At 44.1% G+C, this 17236-nt stretch overlaps 1 protein-coding gene across 4 annotated transcripts in view; it reads right to left on the reverse strand.

The window, feature by feature from the left end:
- The window catches only part of LOC112229831 (glutamate receptor ionotropic, kainate 5-like), a 79653-nt gene extending 66444 nt beyond the window's left edge, over window positions 1–13209 (reverse strand). For 3 of the 4 annotated variants that reach the window (XM_024395909.2, XM_042310312.1, XM_042310310.1), the window contains exons 1-3: window positions 12532–13209; window positions 9539–9897; window positions 8046–8112 (exon numbers count right to left, since the gene is read on the reverse strand). The gene's annotated coding sequence lies outside the window, so the exon portion shown is untranslated. Of the gene's footprint in view, window positions 1–8045; window positions 8986–9538; window positions 9898–12531 lie in introns of those variants that run through there. The other variant, XM_042310311.1, reaches the window with a different exon arrangement.
- Between the last annotated feature and the right edge of the window lie 4027 nt (window positions 13210–17236).

Consider the following 17236-nt stretch of genomic DNA (forward strand, 5'->3'; position numbering starts at 1 on the left):
ATCTGACAGTTGCAGATCAGCAACCTTTTGAAACTGTAACCAACCACGTAACAAGGCACTGACTGAACAGCAACCATCCCAAACAAAGACTTCAAGAAGACCTTTGCACTTGACAGTGATTGGGATCCTATAGCATTGATCCTTTGTAATAGTGAACAAAACAACATCGGCCTGAATAACAAGGTCAATCACCCTTAGGCTTGGGCTTTAATGCTCAAGGGCGATCACTGGCCAAGACCCCTGACACTAGCTTTATGATGCTTGAACTAACAAGAGCCTTTGAGAGGAATGTTTGCAGAAATGTGAAAGAATCCAACAGCCCTGTGCTGGATTCAATTGGTTTTGGCAGAGAACTCGAGATAACATCCTGAAAGGGGATCCATTCACTGAGTATTTTGCTTCACTGCAGGTGTCCTTGACAAAGCTCAAAATACAAATATGCTGGTTGATTGTCATCTGCTATAGGCAAAACCATTTAAAATGTGAGGAATGACTCATTTGAATACACAACTACACCCCGTACTGACTCACAGTCTTTTAAAATCCATCTCTTAAAGGCCCAGTGCAGTCAAAAATCTGATTTCCCTGTGTTTTATATAGTGCCTTCAGAAAGTATTCACACCCATTTTTTCCACATTAAAATGGATTTGTAATTTTTTTGTCAATGATCTACACTAAATACACTGTAATGTCAAAGTGGAAGAACAATTCTAACATTAGTAAAACATTTATGAAAAACAAAACACTAATATATCTTGATTAGGTAACTATTTAAACCCCTAAGTCAATACATGATAGAATCACCTTTGGCAGCGATTACAGCTGTGAGTGATTCTGGGTAATTCTAAGAGCATTCTGCACCTGGATTGTGCAACATTTACCCATTATTCTTCTCAAAATTCTTCAAGATCTGACAAATTGTTTGTTGATCATTGCTAGACAACCATTTTTAGGTCTTGCCATGGTTTTATAAACAGACTTAAGTTAACACTGTAACTCAGCCAAATATTCACTGTCTTCTTGGTAAGCAACTCAAGTGTAGATTTATGTTTTAGGTTATTGTCCTGCTGAAAGGTGAATTCATCTCCCAGTGTCTGGTGGAAAGCAGACTGAACTAGGTTTTCCTCCACAATTTTACCTGTGCTTAGTTTCATTCAGTGTATTTTTTTGCACTGAAAAATTACAAACATACCCATAACATGATGCAGCCACCACTATTGCTTGAAAATATGTTGAGAGGTACTCAGTAATGTGTTGTATTGGATTTGCTCCAAGCATAATGTATAAGAGCACAAGGCGAGACCCAGATGCAGACACGGGAGGCAGATGGTTTTGAGTGTTTGATATTTATTGTATCCAAAAGGAGTAGGCAAGAGAATGGTCGTGGACAGGCAAAAGGTCAAAACCAGTTCAGTGTCCAGGAGGTACAGTGTGGCAGGCAGGCTCAAGTTCAGTGCAGGCAGGCTCAAGGTCAGGCAGGCAGGTACAGAGTCCAGAAAACAGGCAAGGGTCAAAACCAGGTGGACTAGTAAAAGAAAATAGAAAAGGCAAGCGCACGGGAAAAACACGCTGGTTGACTTGGAACATACAAGACGAACTGGCACAGAGAGAAAGGAAACACAGTGTTATATACACCAGGGATAACAAGAGACACCTGGAGGGGGTGGAGAGTGACATAATGGGAGGGGGTGGAGAGTGACATAACGCTTCGAATGCAGGACAAAAAGTGAATTGCTTTGCCACATTGTTTGCAGTATTACTTTAGTGCATTGTTGCAAAAAGGATGCATGTTTTGGAATATTTTATCCTGTACAGGCTTCCTTCTTTTCACTCTGTCAATTAGGTTAGTATTGTGGAGTGAGTACAATGTTGTTGATCCATCCTTAGATTTCTCCTATCACAGCCACTAAACTCTGTAACTGTTTTAAAGTCACCATGTTCACCATAGTGAAATCCCTGAGTGGTTTCCTTCCTTTCCGGCAACTGAGTTAGGAAGGAAACCTGTATCTTTGTAGTAACTGGGTGTATTGATACACCATCCAAAGTGTAATTAATAACTTCACCATGCTCAAAGGGATATTTCAATGTCTGCTTTTTAATTTAAACCCATCTATCCAGATATAGGTGTCCTTCTTTGCGAGGCATAGGAAAACAAAAAAATTATAATTTTATCAATTTTAAATTCTGGCTGTAACAACAAAATGTGGAAGAGGTCAAGGGGTGTGAATAGGTACACCCATCTAGTCCTAGGTCAGATCGCCCTTTGCCTCCAGAACAGCCTGAATTCTTTAGGGCATTCTACAAGATGTCGGTACATTCATGCTGCGTACAGCCAGTTCCATCTCGTCTGAAAGATGCTCTATAGGGTTGAAGTCTGGGGACTGCGCAGGCCACTCAAGTCAACTGAACTTACTGTCACGTTCCAGGCAATGTTTTTCCAATCAATTATCCAGTGTTGGTGATAACGTGCCCACTGGAACTGCTTCTTCTTGTTTTTTAGGTGAAAGGAGTGAAACCCGGTGTGGTCGTCTACTGTGTGTTCCGAGATGCAGTTCTGCACACCACTGTTGTACTGCGCCGTTATATGTCTGTTTGTGGCCCGTCTGTTAGCTTGCACGATTCTTGCCATTGTCCTTTGACCTCTCTCATCAACGAGCTGTTTTCGCCCACAGGACTGTCGCTGACTGGATGTTTTTTTGTTTGCGCACCATTCTCAGTAAACCCTAGACAGTGTTGTGCGTGAGAAGCCCAGGAGGGCGGCTGTTTCTGAGATACTGGAACCGGTGCGCCTGGCACCGACAATCATACCCTGCTCAAAGTTGCTTAGGTCACTCGTTTTGCCCATTCTAACGTTCAATTGAACAGTAACTGAATGCCTCAATGCCTGTCTGCCTGCTTTATATAGCAAGCCATGACCATGTGACTCACTGTCTGTAGGAAGGAGACACATTCTGTCTCCTAAAGATGAACGTACTTTGGTGCGAAAAGTGCAAATCATCCCAGAACAACAGCAAAGGACCTTGTGAAGATGCTGCAGGAAACAGGTACAAAAGTATTTATATCTACAGTTAAACGAGTCCTATATCGACATAACCTGAAAGGCCGCTCAGCAAGGAAGAAGTCACTGCTCCAAAACCACCATAAATAAAAGCCAGACTAGGTTTGCAACTGCACATGGGGACAAAGATCGTACTTTTTTTGGAGAAATGTCCTCTGCTCTGATGAAACAAAAATAGAACTGTTTGGCCATAATGTCAATCATTATGTTTGGAGGAAAAAGGGGGTGGCTTGCAAGCCGAAGAACACCATCCCAACTGTGAAGCACGGGGGTGGCAGCGTCATGGTGTGGGGGTTCTTTGCTGCAGGAGGGACTGGTGCACTTCACAAACTAGATGGCATCATGAGGGAGGAAAATGATGTGGATATATTGATGCAACATCTCAAGACATCAGTCAGGAAGTTAAAGCTTGGTCACAAATGGGTCTTCCAAAAATGGACAATGACCCCAAGCATACTTCCAAAGTTGTTGGCAGAATGGCTTAAGGACAACAAAGTCAAGGTATTGGAGTGGCCATCACAAAGCCCTAACCTCAATCCTATAGAAAATTTGTGGGCAGAACTGAAAAAGCATGTGTGAGCAAGAAGGTCTATAAACCTGACTCAGTTACACCAGCTCTGTCAGGAGGAATGGGCCAAAATCAACCCAACTTATTGTGGGAAGCTTGTGGAAGGCTACCCAAAACGTTTTACCCAAGTTAAAAAATGTAAAGGCAATGCTACCAAATACTAATTGTGTATGTAAACTTCTGACCCACTGGGAATGTGATGAAAGAAATAAAAGCTGAAATAAATAATTCTCTACTATTATTCTGACATTTCACATTCTTAAAATAAAGTGGTGATCCTGACTGACCTAAAACATGGAATTTTTACTAGGATTAAATGTCAGGAATTGTGAAAAACTGAGTTTGTATTTGGCTAAGGTGTATGTAAACTTCCGACTTCAACTGTACATGAAAAAGGTAGTTTCACCTCACTATCTAACAGAGCTCAAGAAGATTTCAAAATTCCAAAAAGGTGTCAACAAAGACAAACTGCAATGAAGAGGACACCGTGGGAATGCTAGCAGCTGCGTTTTTTGTCCCCACTCTCTCGATTTGACTGCAATGCTGACATTCCAGCACCTAGGAAGGCTCTAGAACTCTATATTTGTAACCTCTGCCACTGGCCGACTGGGACATCCTTTACTGCCGTCATCGAGGATGTGACAAATTGCTAAACAAAATGGGGCGATCCGATCCACCAATAGCAGGGTGACAAAACCCAGCTGAGGCTGTCCCACGAGGACATGCTTTGACCCAAACGCCTGTCCTGCTCCACTGTCCTCCGCCTTCCACCCAGCCGATAGTGCTTCTTGGTGTGTGTGTGTGTGCTCGTACACCCTCTCTGTCTGCGTGTTTGTTTAGTGGCAGTGTGTCTGCAACATGTGCTGACCCCTGTGTGTGCTGCAGAGCCTGGAGAGCCAGCAACGTGCCGCAGTAGAAGCAGCATCCTGCTCCAGTGAGCAGCTTTGACTAAGGTTTGAACGCTGCACACACACACACTCCAGCTAAGGTGCTCATCAGTTGAGGTAAGGCCACCACGCATATAATCACTCCAACCTAATCTTAACCTACTAATCACTTACCATGACTGATATTAGCTATCGGCGCCCTGGCAGAAGTTTCAGTGATGTATCATTTCTTTCTGGCTGTGAATTTGAACCTCTTTATTTAGCGTGAGACGGTACTTGGAACGTGTTGCCAAGGTTGAGAAGAATAGATGAGTTCAGAGAAATGGTTTGTTTTTTTGTTGTTGTTGAGGAAAACAATTGATGCCCATCCAAATGAGTTCCTAGCAGCACACAATCTGGAATTTTTAAAACATTCATGCACACTTGGCTTATATCCACCTGGTATCAATTTCAAACACAGAGCTGTTGTATAAGAATGTAAATGCAGGTTGCATTGTAGTTCATCCCAGATTGGCACTGACGTATGGGTGGATGAATCAGCATAAATCTCACTGACATATATCACTATGAATGGATCAACAGAGTGGTGTTCCGTGTGACGGACAAAAAAATCCTCAGCGATAAACAAAACAGAATCTGATCGCTAACGTGACTCACCGTCACTGAATGATTGCATTGTCCAAGCTCGTATAACTGTCATTAAATCAACATAAAGCCATTCGATTACTGATGATATCCAGATCCGACGCTGACCTCAAAAACATATATTCCGTAGCGTCAACATCCGAAACGTCAACTCTGCAACCAGAATAAAAAGGGCAATAGATTGACAATCCATATTCAAGTCTTAAGCTATTGTACAAACCTCCCGGGCAACTTTTCCCGGGCAAGACTTATGTCCAGAGGGAGAAAAAACAAAACAAGTAATGTCCCACCAAGTGATTTACTGTAAATAGGGGTGATTTTCCTCCGTCTAGCTCAAGCAGAATATTAATATGGCTTTCCAATTAACGACCATGACCCTGTGGGTGTTCCCTGGAAAGTGATAGAGGTCTCAGCACTACAATATAGAGAGCTCTGCAGAACTAGGAGGTGTCAGTGAAGTTGGGATGAAAGGGCACAAAGACAAATGATCTTAATCGTATCATACACCACGGTTACTTATTGGAGGAAATAGCCTTCTTGATGCTTCCTTGAAATTCTGTCGGTGTAGATTGACCATCTATTGATAGACCTTGGGGAATTTAATTCTGTGGGACCATCAATTACTATCCCAGGGTTAATAGTATACTGTACCTGTAAATTGTATGAGCATAGTCCTGCTGCAATGTGGACTATTTAGCATTTTCTTTTTACAGTCGGATGTTACTCTGTATGAAATACATGCTGCTGTGTTTTCCTATGGTAGCCTAGTGAAGTGGTAAGCACTCAATACACATGTATGGAAAGTGTAGACCATCAATGTAAAGTGTAGACCATCAATGTAAAGTGTAGGCCTTGCTTTGGCACACACAGTACACAAAAAGGCACATACGCACCAGGGTTGGGGGATATACATTTCAAACATTTAACAGACACTCATCCAGTGCGACTTACAAGTAGTGAGCTGATACATTTTTCATACTCGTCCCTTCGTGGCAATTAGACCCACAACCCTGGCATTAAAATCACCATGCTCTACCAACTGAGCCACACAGGATCTACTCAAATTACAGTTCAATAATGGAAAAAAAGGTTGTTTATTTTGCATGACTTGATAAACTGAATAAACTGAAAAGTAGAAGCTATTCATTTCAAAAAGGTTATACATTTTCTGAATTTTTGTTATTCAAATCACTTCCTGAATTGACTGCCTTCAATTTCGAATTGAGCCCAGCCCTGATACACACTCACACAGCTTGAGAGCTTGTACATCAACACACTCCATCAAACACATTACTTAAAAAAGGAACACTCATATACTCAACAAAAATATAAACGCAACATCCAACAATTGAAAAGATTTTACCGAGTTACAGTTTATATAAGGAAATCAGAATTGAAATATATTTATAAGACCCTAATCTATGGATTTCAAATAACTAGGCAATGGTGTAGCCATGGGTGGGCATAGGCCCACCCACTTGGCAGCCCACCCACTGGGGAGCCAGGCCCAGCCAATAAGAATGGGTTTATCGCCACAAAAAGGCTTTATTACGGACAGAAAAACCCGCAGGTGAAGACGCTGGATGTGGATGTCCTGGGCTGGTGTGTTGTGAGGCCGGTTGGATGTACTGCCAAATTCTCTAAAACAACATTGGAGGCAGGTTTTTATATTATTATTTTTTAAAATGTTTACCCCTTTTTCTCCCAAATTTCGTGATATCCAATTGGTAATTGCAGTCTTGTCCCATCGCTGCAAGTCCCATACGGACTCGGTAGAGGCCAAGAGCCATGCGAGCCATGGGTCCCCCGGTTCTGGCAGGGTGCGACACAGCCCGGGATCAAACACGGATCTGTAGTGATGCCTCTAGCACTGCGATGCAGTGCCTCAGACTGCTACGCCACTTGGGAGGCCCTGTAGGCAGCTTATGGTAAAGAAATGAGCATGAAATTCTCTGGCACAGGGAATGGTGGACATTCCTGCAGTCAGCATGCCACTTGATCACGCCCTGAAAACACAAGACATCTTTTGCGTTGTGTTTTGTGACCAAACTGCACATTTTAAGTGGCCTTTTACTGACCCTAGCACAAGGTGCACCTGTGTAATGATCATGCTGTTTAATCATCTTCTTGATATGCCACACCTGTCAGGTGGATGGTTAATATTGGCAAAGGGGAAATGCTCACTAATAGGGGTGTAAACAAATTTGTGCACATCATTTGTGAGAAATAAGCTTTTTTTTGTGCGTATGGAACATTTCTGGGATTGCGTTTATATTTTGGTTCAGTATAATTGCATAAGCACATTGCATTGAGGACACAAACATACCAGTATAATTCTCTACAATCATCCACCTAGTATCTCAGGAGCATCATTCATCAACACTACTGCCTCACTCACATGTAGATACGTCTTTCTCACACACACACACAGAGAGAGACAAACACACCGACTAAATCGTCTACCCTTTAAATCGAGAGCATTAACACAAACTCGCCACTATAATCAAAAATAAGGGAGAGAAGACTTAAAAGGAAAATTCCACCCCATAACTATCTTTTGTTATTAGTCCATTGTTGACATCGTCCCAAAATGTTTTGCTTGTCAGCACAAGTTTTCAAGATATACAACTTTCAAAACACAGAAATCATCCCAATATGATGCTGCGTTTTAAGAAAATGTTCACTTTTGAAATGAATAGCTTCTACTTTTCATTTGATTGAGTTCATTCAAAATATACAACCTTTCTTCGATTATTGAATTGTACTTCCTGTTTACTTCCTAAATTGACTGCCTTCAATGTTCCTTTAACAGGAGGCAAGGTGCCTGTAGACACACAATGACGTACTCACACACCAAAAGAGAGGGGAGAGAGAGAGGAATACTCACAGAATGAATCAGACGACACCAGGAGCCGATATCAAAAGATTCCCGGGGGATGCAAGCCGGCTTAGTCCTGGCAGGAAGTAGGATACCCCACGGATAACAGGAACGGAGAGAGAGGAGTAAGATCCGAGAGGAGGGGGAGGGAGGGGTGAAGAGAAGGGGGGTCAGGGGTCTCTGGGTTTGAAGTAGAGGTTTAGAAGGATTTTCTATGTTTTCTTCTTGATATGGTGATAAGATATAGTCTGGGGGGGGAAACCTATATAGGAGTAATGTCCAACCCCTAGGGATGTCCTTTACTAGGAAAAGATTCCCTTCGGGTGGAAAATGAGGATTTTTGTAGGGGAGAGAAAAATATCCAACAGCAGTGGGAAAGGGGATGCAGACAAAATGGAAAGGGAAGTCTCTCACTTTCTACCCTGACGGAGCAATGAAGAGATGGCAGGATGAAAGAGTGTGTTGCTGCTAACATATATAAGAGCTGGGGAGGGGAAAGACCATTCTGTTTCAATTGGGAAAAAACAACCGTTTCTCTCTCCTGCCTTCCCTTTCGGCAAACGGGCAAAGGCCTTCCTTGCCTCAACCAGAACAGCCCTCAAAAAGGATCTCGTTCCCGAGATTAAAAAGAGGGGGGGGGGGGAGAAACTAACTAAATTAAAGAGGAAGGCGATAATGACGTGTATCTGTGGCACCTGTTCCCCTCTCGATTTCGGTTCCCTCTCACTCGTCCTCTCTCTGTATATATATCTCTCCCACCTGACTGGCAAGATTAAGGCATATAAATGATAAATTATCTTAATTGGCCCCGATTGTGGCGACAGTCCAATCTTTCAGTCACTAGTTTCTCTCTCTTTCCCCCCCTCCCCCTCCCACCTCTTGCACTCTCGCCTGAGGAACAACGAGGAAGGCAGTGCAGAGAATGCCAATGACACTGGTGGGTGTCAGTCTAAGAAGGTTGGGATCCTACCGTTACCCCACTATCTGACTGAAATGGCCCCCTTATCTTTACCCAGAACCCCCCCCAACTCTATCCATCCACCTGCCTAACCTTCCCTACGGATTCTCTCCCGTCTCTCTGCTCTCCTGTCTCCTCTATAACCGGGCTTCTGCAAATATCAGCCTGACTCTTAGCCTCACTCTCTCTCTCACTTTGATCTTTTTAGATTCTCTACACCTGTTCCCCACTTGACTCCCTTTCTTTGTTACTCTTTTTCTTTAACCAGACTTTTTTTTTTAAATAATTTAAAAACTAATGTCTTTGTTTCAGATGTCTTTTGCACCGGTAGGGCCAGAAGAATTGCATGCTGCCTCTTTGATTAAGCCAATGATAATTACTCAAAAGCAAAAACTGAAACGATGGCAATATGAGAGAAGAGATGGGCAGATAATAACCTAGTTGCAATTTCAAATTCTCTCCCAGTTCTGGGTACTGAGAGTTAATCCACTGCTTTGTAGATCACAGCATGATACAAAAAGTATTTACGTTGAACCAAGATTACCTGGAACGATAATTCACCTCGTGTGAGACATCCTGCCACAGAATCCTTGGCAGGAAATTCTTGGGAACCGATGGGCTTTCCTGTCTTTTAGTTCTCACATCCACTTGTGTGAAGCTGTATCACACAGAAAAAAAAATGGCACCAAGTCCGCTCTTCATTCAACGTGGCAGCAAATGGAGCGGGTTGCCATAGCACCCCCCCAAAAGAAATCCAGCTTGATGCAAAGTCTTTAGGTGTGAAGGACGCTGGGTACTCTAGAGGTTATCACACAGAAGAGTGGCCCCGTGGAGGGAAGTGTGGCCCTTGGCAGGGCAGGAAATGGACACCATGTGGAAAAGTCTCCAGGGGTGATTTGGAATCTGTAATGAAAGGGAAAGGGAGATTAAGAGGGTAGAATAGAGAGCGAAAGAGTGTAATTACACTGACGTCTTGCATTTCAACGTCATATATCCACAGCCATTATTTACAGTATGTCTCCTAGAAAATGCAATGTAAAAAATGAAAAAAAAAAAAAAAGCTAATGTGATTTAATCTTATTCCATTTAATTATCAAGGGACCATGCTCAACTACAACATCAATTTCCGTAGAGCTTCATAGCAGGCACAGTCACCCGTCAACATAAAAATGACCTTTGCAGTTGCGCATACTATGACCTTCCATCCAATTAAAATAATGCATAGTTCAGCGGACTTGAATGTAAACACCACTTGCTCAAATCAGGAATGAACGATGGTATAACTTTCCCGCCAACTTAAAACGATAAAGGTTACTAGCTGTGGAACTGGTTACATAAACGTTTTAAGTTGTGGGAGGCATTTTTACCATTTTTTTTTTTTACAGCGTTTAGTATCTCTCACTAATGTCTCTTTACAATGCAGTACATACATGTCTGCTCTTCTAAGTGTAACGTCGACATTTACACATGCATCTGCTGCAAACGAACACTCCCTAAATGTTCCCTTACTGTTGTTATTACATTCCCAGCGCGGTCATATCAGAAACATTACCACCAAGGGCGTTCGTTTCAGAAAACGCAGAGGCTGGTCGGGGGGGGGGGTCAAAAAATAAATAATGTAACACGTGTTTGTGCAGCCACAGCGGTGGACATAGGAGATGATCCGTAGCGGTACGCTCCGTAATATTCCACCAACGTTTTAGTAAAACAATTGCTTAACGTTAGTTCCCTTTACCTAACGCCATCAGTGGCAGCTGGAGCCGAACAGCCGCAGCTTGCCTGCCATTGCGGGGGATGGTGGTCAAGTGGCCTCTATGATCCCCATGATGCTACCGGTGAGCGGCTACACTCCGCTTTAGCACTTAGATCTACCCGGCATCACCACAACACTCCAGCCGAAAGTGCATCTGCAGAGTACAACAAACTCCAATGTACCGATTGGGGAACGAGTTCTATCTGTGGATGTGGATGCTTTCAATTCTTGTGAGACAGATCGACAGATGTCAGAGTGTGTGAGAACTGAAAGTGTGTGTGCTGAGTAGGTGTTGGGAGTTGGGAATTCATGTGACGGTGAACGATGATGGCAGGCAAATTAGCTGGATGCAGAGAAAAGCTACAGGCAAAGGATGCCCCTTATAACAGATCTCAGATCCGCTCTTCCTCACCCCTGCTCTTACCATAAACCATCCTGAGATGAAAAACAAACTGGCCCTGGATCTGTGCTTACAGGCAACTGCAATACGAGTATGAATGGCTTTCCAGTGGAATACACACAGTTTGAGCCTTTTAAACATGAGTAATGTCCCCTAAGCATTGTCTGATTTATCTCTGTTTACATCATCTGGGTTATAAATTGAGGCCCAGACAAAAGAAGTGCTGGTTTGCTCTGATATCATCTCAACTCTATTTCAATGTAATTTATAACTTCTGTTTCCAATCCCATGAGTCATTGTTTTTAAAATCACAGTTCTCTCCTTTTTTTCCCCATTATTCGCTAGGCTAGGCTTCAGGTTGTTTCAGTGGCAGGCCATCTTTGCATCTTTCTACGCTAAAGCACCATGCACTGTATGTCTCAGAATGGAGAAACCTGTGGAACGGCCAGATGGCAAAGCAGTGTGTTTGTGTGCTTGTGTCTGTACCCCTTTGTGCATCTGTGTTTTCCTGGTTGTTTAAGAATAAGTGTGTGTGTGTGTGTGTGTGTGTGTGTGTGTGAGTGAGTCAGGCTGTGTTTGTATGTGCACGAGAACCCACAACATCCCCTGGGGTGTAGCTATAGTGTTATTGAACAAACACCGGCTTGTCATTGCTGTGTTCTATCCCCGAATGCCCCCTGCTATATATATGGCACAACACTACCCTGCTTCAGGTGTTTACACCAATGCAACAACCAAACCTACCATCACTCCATCACACAGAGTGATGGTGATATCAGTAGCAGAACACAGCTTGTGCTATTATCACCCTCAATCACCCAGAGTGACTGCTAGCATCAGCATACAGCCATACATTCCTTATGGCTTTTCAGACACTGACAAAAATATATTGGGGTCAGTGGAACTGTGGTGATGGTAGTGGTGAATGGTATGGGGATGTCATGGAGATGGAGTAGGGGTGAGAGAACTGGGGGGGGTTGTCTGGACAAATGGGGATGGCGGGGTAGTGAGCAACATTTTTTTTTTGCAGTGAGCAACGTTTTTTGACCCAAAACTCCATGGTTTAGGTTGCATGTCAGTTGACGTCCAGTTTCGTTCATATGTATCCGCCCTCGATGGACGGCTGGGTGGGTGACAGTGGGAATGAGTGATGTGAGAAACAAGGGAACGAGAAAGAGGAGGAGAGGAAAAGAGGGGAGCGAAACAGAGTAAGGTGATAAAATGGCTGATGGATGACAGTAGTCGATTTGGATGAGGGGTGATTGATGAGAAACAAATGGACAAATACCGACGGTCGAGATAAAGACGTGACAGAAAAAAAGGGAATGAGAGAACGGGAGGAGAAGAAAAGGGGGAGAAAAGAGGAGGGAAAAACCACACTCACCCATCTCAGTCCCCTCTCCATGGGCGAACGAACGGTTGCCCCTGCGAGATTAGCGGTTGCCACGGAGAGCGAGTGAGGGAGTCTCAGCCAAATGGACAGCTATAATGAGCATGTGCACCAGCGCCGGGAAAAAGTGGAGATAGAAGGGGAGGAGGAAGGGGGAAAAGAGAGAGAGAGAGAAAACAGAGAGAAGAGCAGAGGAGAAACACTACGACCCCATCAGGACTGTGTCCCTTAAGCCTTTCTTGAATTCCCAAAAATCCGTCCCATCCAAATCCCCTTTTCCAAACAGAATGATAGATCACTTTCTTTCCAAGAGGCAACCACAGCTCCAGAGTCTGACAGGCAGACAGATACACACACTCCCTCTCAAATACATGCAGGGCAAACGCTGTCACAATGACACCCCGAAACGGCTCCCCAGGCTGTCACAAGAAGAGAGAAATTGCCCTCTTCCTCTCTGTGCCTCTGTGGTGCTCCTCTTGTTCATACGGACCAGCCCATTTAGAGATGAGTGAAAGCCGCGTAATTGCTCCTCTGTTCCCAGTTCTTTTTGACTCCTCTCTTTTCTATCTAACACCTCTCTTCCCGTTGTTCCTCCGCATTGAGCACGCTGTATTTCCACAGTGTGTGGCTAGCGAAGGAACTGACTGCAATCACCAGCAGCAAGCTCTTGCTCGCTCCCTCTCTGCATCTCAATACCTCTTCAGCTCTCTCCAATTCAACCAGCTCTCTCTCTCTCTCTCTCTCACTCACTCTCTCTGTCAAATATCAACTGGCTGCCACCCTTTCATCCCCTTCTGTCAATCAAGGATACATAAAATAAACATCAGCCAGTCTCTCTCGCTCGCTCTCACACACACACGTGCCTGTGATGGATTCTCTCACATGGCCATTCATCTTCCTTATGTTGTTTAACCACGTTTGTTTGTGTCACACACAGGCAGGCATATTGTAACATACTCACACAGTAACACACTGACATACAGATGTAGGATCTTAATTTGATCATCCTGTTGCAGGAGAATGTTTCTACAACGCAGGAAATGTAAAACTTGTCGTGTATGAGGTTTAAAAAGGTTTCAAATTTCTTTGAAACTTTGACATTTCTGACTTTTCCCTTACGAAAAGTGTATCAACCCCTACAAAAATGTACATTCATTATAATCCACATAATAATTCACATTTCCTGTTGCTGCAGGATTATTTTCCTGCTGTAGAAAACTGGCTCAAATTAAGATCCTACATCTGTAGAACTACACAAATTCCATGCACAAACAAACACACAGGCATATCAATGTCTATCCACACACTACAAAGCTCACCATATTCTGTTTATGAGTCACAGGAACAAAACACACATACTGTACACACATGAATACACAAAACACACAAGCTATGTGGTTAAACAACATAAGGCAGATGAATGGCTACAGGAGAGAATTCATCGCTGAGGACACGTGTGTGTGTGTGTTCAGCAGTAGCACCCAGTGAGGGTAGAATAGAGTAAAAAGGAATGCCTGATCACAGGGGGAGACAGGGCTCATAAACCTGCCCCACTGGAGTGTTTACGTACCGTCGTCCCTCATAATTAATGAGACTTTTCCTTTTTTTGTCCTCTCTCAATGCAGAGCCCCCTGGGTCATGGTGTATTGGTACTCCCCTCCCCTCTTTGTCACCCTCTTACACCCCCCCCACACACACACACACACACACACACACACACAGCCTACACTACACAAACAGAGTCACATAGGCTATAGGAATCACAATAAAGCATTCGATATGGAGAGCTCCCTAAATCAATGGTACACACATCTCGATATCCATTTTTATTTGGTCGGGAACTAGTCACGGCGTGTGGCTGCCACTGGGTGCTTAAGACACAGCAGGAAATGAGAAGCACTCACTGGGACGTTATTGACATAGAGAACATGGCTAGCTCCAGATCTTTATATGAGATTAGGACAAATGACAGGGAGAGATAAAAGCAAGAAAAACTGAAAGACTGAGGAAATAAAATGGGGGGAAATTGAATGTGAAGTGACGCAAATTGAGTCACGACCGATCACGAAATCAATACTGCCTAGATATTCAGAAGGATGAAACATGACCGGGAATGTCTAGTACATCAGAATAGAAACTATAAAACTAATCAGAACCAGCCTAGATGTATTGGAAAACAAGTACATGAGCCACATGCAAATGTCAAGCTACATTCTATGGCCTGCAAGTCACACATACTAAAAAATGAACGCACATCTACACACAGACAGACACACACACACACACACACACACACACACACACACACACCAGCACACGCTAATGCATTCACACACAAGCACACCTTGATATTAGTGTCCCCTGCTTAAGGGCAGTGTGGTCCCCACGTCTCTTTATCTGCATGTATAAATTGTGGTGTTTTATCGTCCTCGTTCACTCTTCCGGTCCTCTCCTTTCAGGGCCCGTCTGCGTGGTCCCACTGTTCACCACAGCCTGAGAACACTATGGAGGGGAAAGCCAGAGAGAGTGAGAGTGTCAGAGAGGTGTGCTAGGAAGATTACGAAGGGGAAAGCCAGAGAGCGTTAGAGGGTGAGTGGGGGGGTGGAGGAGGGGGTAAAAAAAAGAAGAAGCAGAGAACTGACATTCAGCCCCGGCGCCATACCTCGCCTGTGGAATAATGATTAGGCTCTCAGCATGCCAGTCACTATCAATGAGTGAGTGAGCAAGAGAGAGTAGAGGAGGGAAGAGCAGAAGGAAAGCAATGCATTGGGGTGAGAAACAAGGTGAATAAGAGAGAGGGTGGAGTGAAAGGGGGATTGAGCGGGGGGCTATTAAAAAAAAAAGAGCCCCGGGGCCTATGATTTCTTAATCTGGCCCGGACTCACACACATGCACACACACAGCAAATCACTGCAGGTAGCACCCGTTCTCAGCAACGCCAGATGCCACGTGTATGAGTGATGCTGTGGGGAGGCGGCGTGGCAAGGATAATCATAGGTCAACAAGATGGTGCACAGGACTTGAATTATGTGCAGAAAATAACACTGTATGACTGTAAATGTGAGGATATGATTCTGGACTAAAAACTACAGAGAAAAGATAAACAGGAAGAGAATGTCCCCTCAAACTAGGAAGAATACATCCTCTCAAAATAGGAAGGACATATCCTCTTATACCAGGTTCCACACAACAATAAAGGGACACATTCACTGATTAAAGGGACTAGCTGTTTCCACACTTGCCCTTTACCAGCAGTGGACACATTTCCGCCGTTGTTTATGTGGATGGGCTAGTCACCCATCAAACAGGGGCCATTTTAGGTCTCAGCTGTGGTTGCTAGGTAGTAGTGGGCCTAATCAGTGTTACATGTTAAAGCCTCCCCCGTTTTCCCATTCCAGACAGGCAACACCTGACATAGGCGTCATGATTTGGCTTATTTTGCATGACGCAAATTGAGAAATATGATCTGGCAGAGAAAATGAATTGCTGAGATTTCACTAGCGTAATGCCTAGATGAGATGACTATCTGGTTTGCGTGGCTACTCTAGCGCCTCGTCCAAATTTGAAGTGCGAAGAAGACAAAATGAAGTAACAATGACGAATAGCCATAATATAAATTCTGAAATCACGATTGAGCAGAAATAGACTCTGCATGAGCTCCAATATGTCAAAACAGAGTTACACCATTGAAGTTGACATGGACAAACTGGTTATGTGACGTGTGACAAGACTTTACACAAAACTGTTGGAAGGTTAAACGCTCCGTCTCACTACCCTCTAGATTCTTACCTCAGGAGTGTCGAAAACAAACCAAGCTTGAACTTGTTGGGCTCCCGCCTCTCCAATGTCTGTCACAGGAATCACATCAGTGGCAAGAGTTGTTAGAGGCTTTACTGCTTAATGTAGTAGACACATGAAGCAAGTGCACCATGCCCCGTCTCAAGGCACCGATGCTTGTGTCCAAGAATTGCTGACATTTGTTGGATCTTCTAGACATCAGCTGGATTTCAGAGCATGCATGCACACACAGCAAAATAAAAAATAAAAATGTAATGCTCTTTAGGGCTTTTCACACTACTGACCCAAACCAAGCTGTACTGAGCTGGCCTGGTTACGCATCTGTACTGACCCAAACCAAGCTGTACTGAGCTGGCCTGGTTACGCATCTGTACTGACCCAAACCAAGCTGTACTGAGCTGGCCTGGTTACGCATCTGTACTGACCCAAACTAAGCTGTACTGAGCTGGCCTGGTTACGCATCTGTACTGACCCAAACCAAGCTGTACTGAGCTGGCCTGGTTACGCATCTGTACTGACCCAAACCAAGCTGTACTGAGCTGGCCTGGTTACGCATCTGTACTGACCCAAACTAAGCTGTACTGAGCTGGCCTGGTTACGCATCTGTACTGACCCAAACCAAGCTGTACTGAGCTGGCCTGGTTACGCATCTGTACTGACCCAAACCAAGCTGTACTGAGCTGGCCTGGTTACGCATCTGTACTGACCCAAACCAAGCTGTACTGAGCCGGCCTGGTTACGCATCTGTACTGACCCAAACCAAGCTGTACTGAGCCGGCCTGGTTACGCATCTGTACTGACCCAAACCAAGCTGTACTGAGCTGGCCTGGTTACGCATCTGTACTGACCCAAACCAAGCTGTACTGAGCTGGCCTGGTTACGCATCTGCCGTGATTGCTTG

This window comes from Oncorhynchus tshawytscha, linkage group LG31 (assembly GCF_018296145.1).
Source record: "Oncorhynchus tshawytscha isolate Ot180627B linkage group LG31, Otsh_v2.0, whole genome shotgun sequence".
NCBI classification, from domain to species: Eukaryota; Metazoa; Chordata; class Actinopteri; order Salmoniformes; family Salmonidae; genus Oncorhynchus; species Oncorhynchus tshawytscha.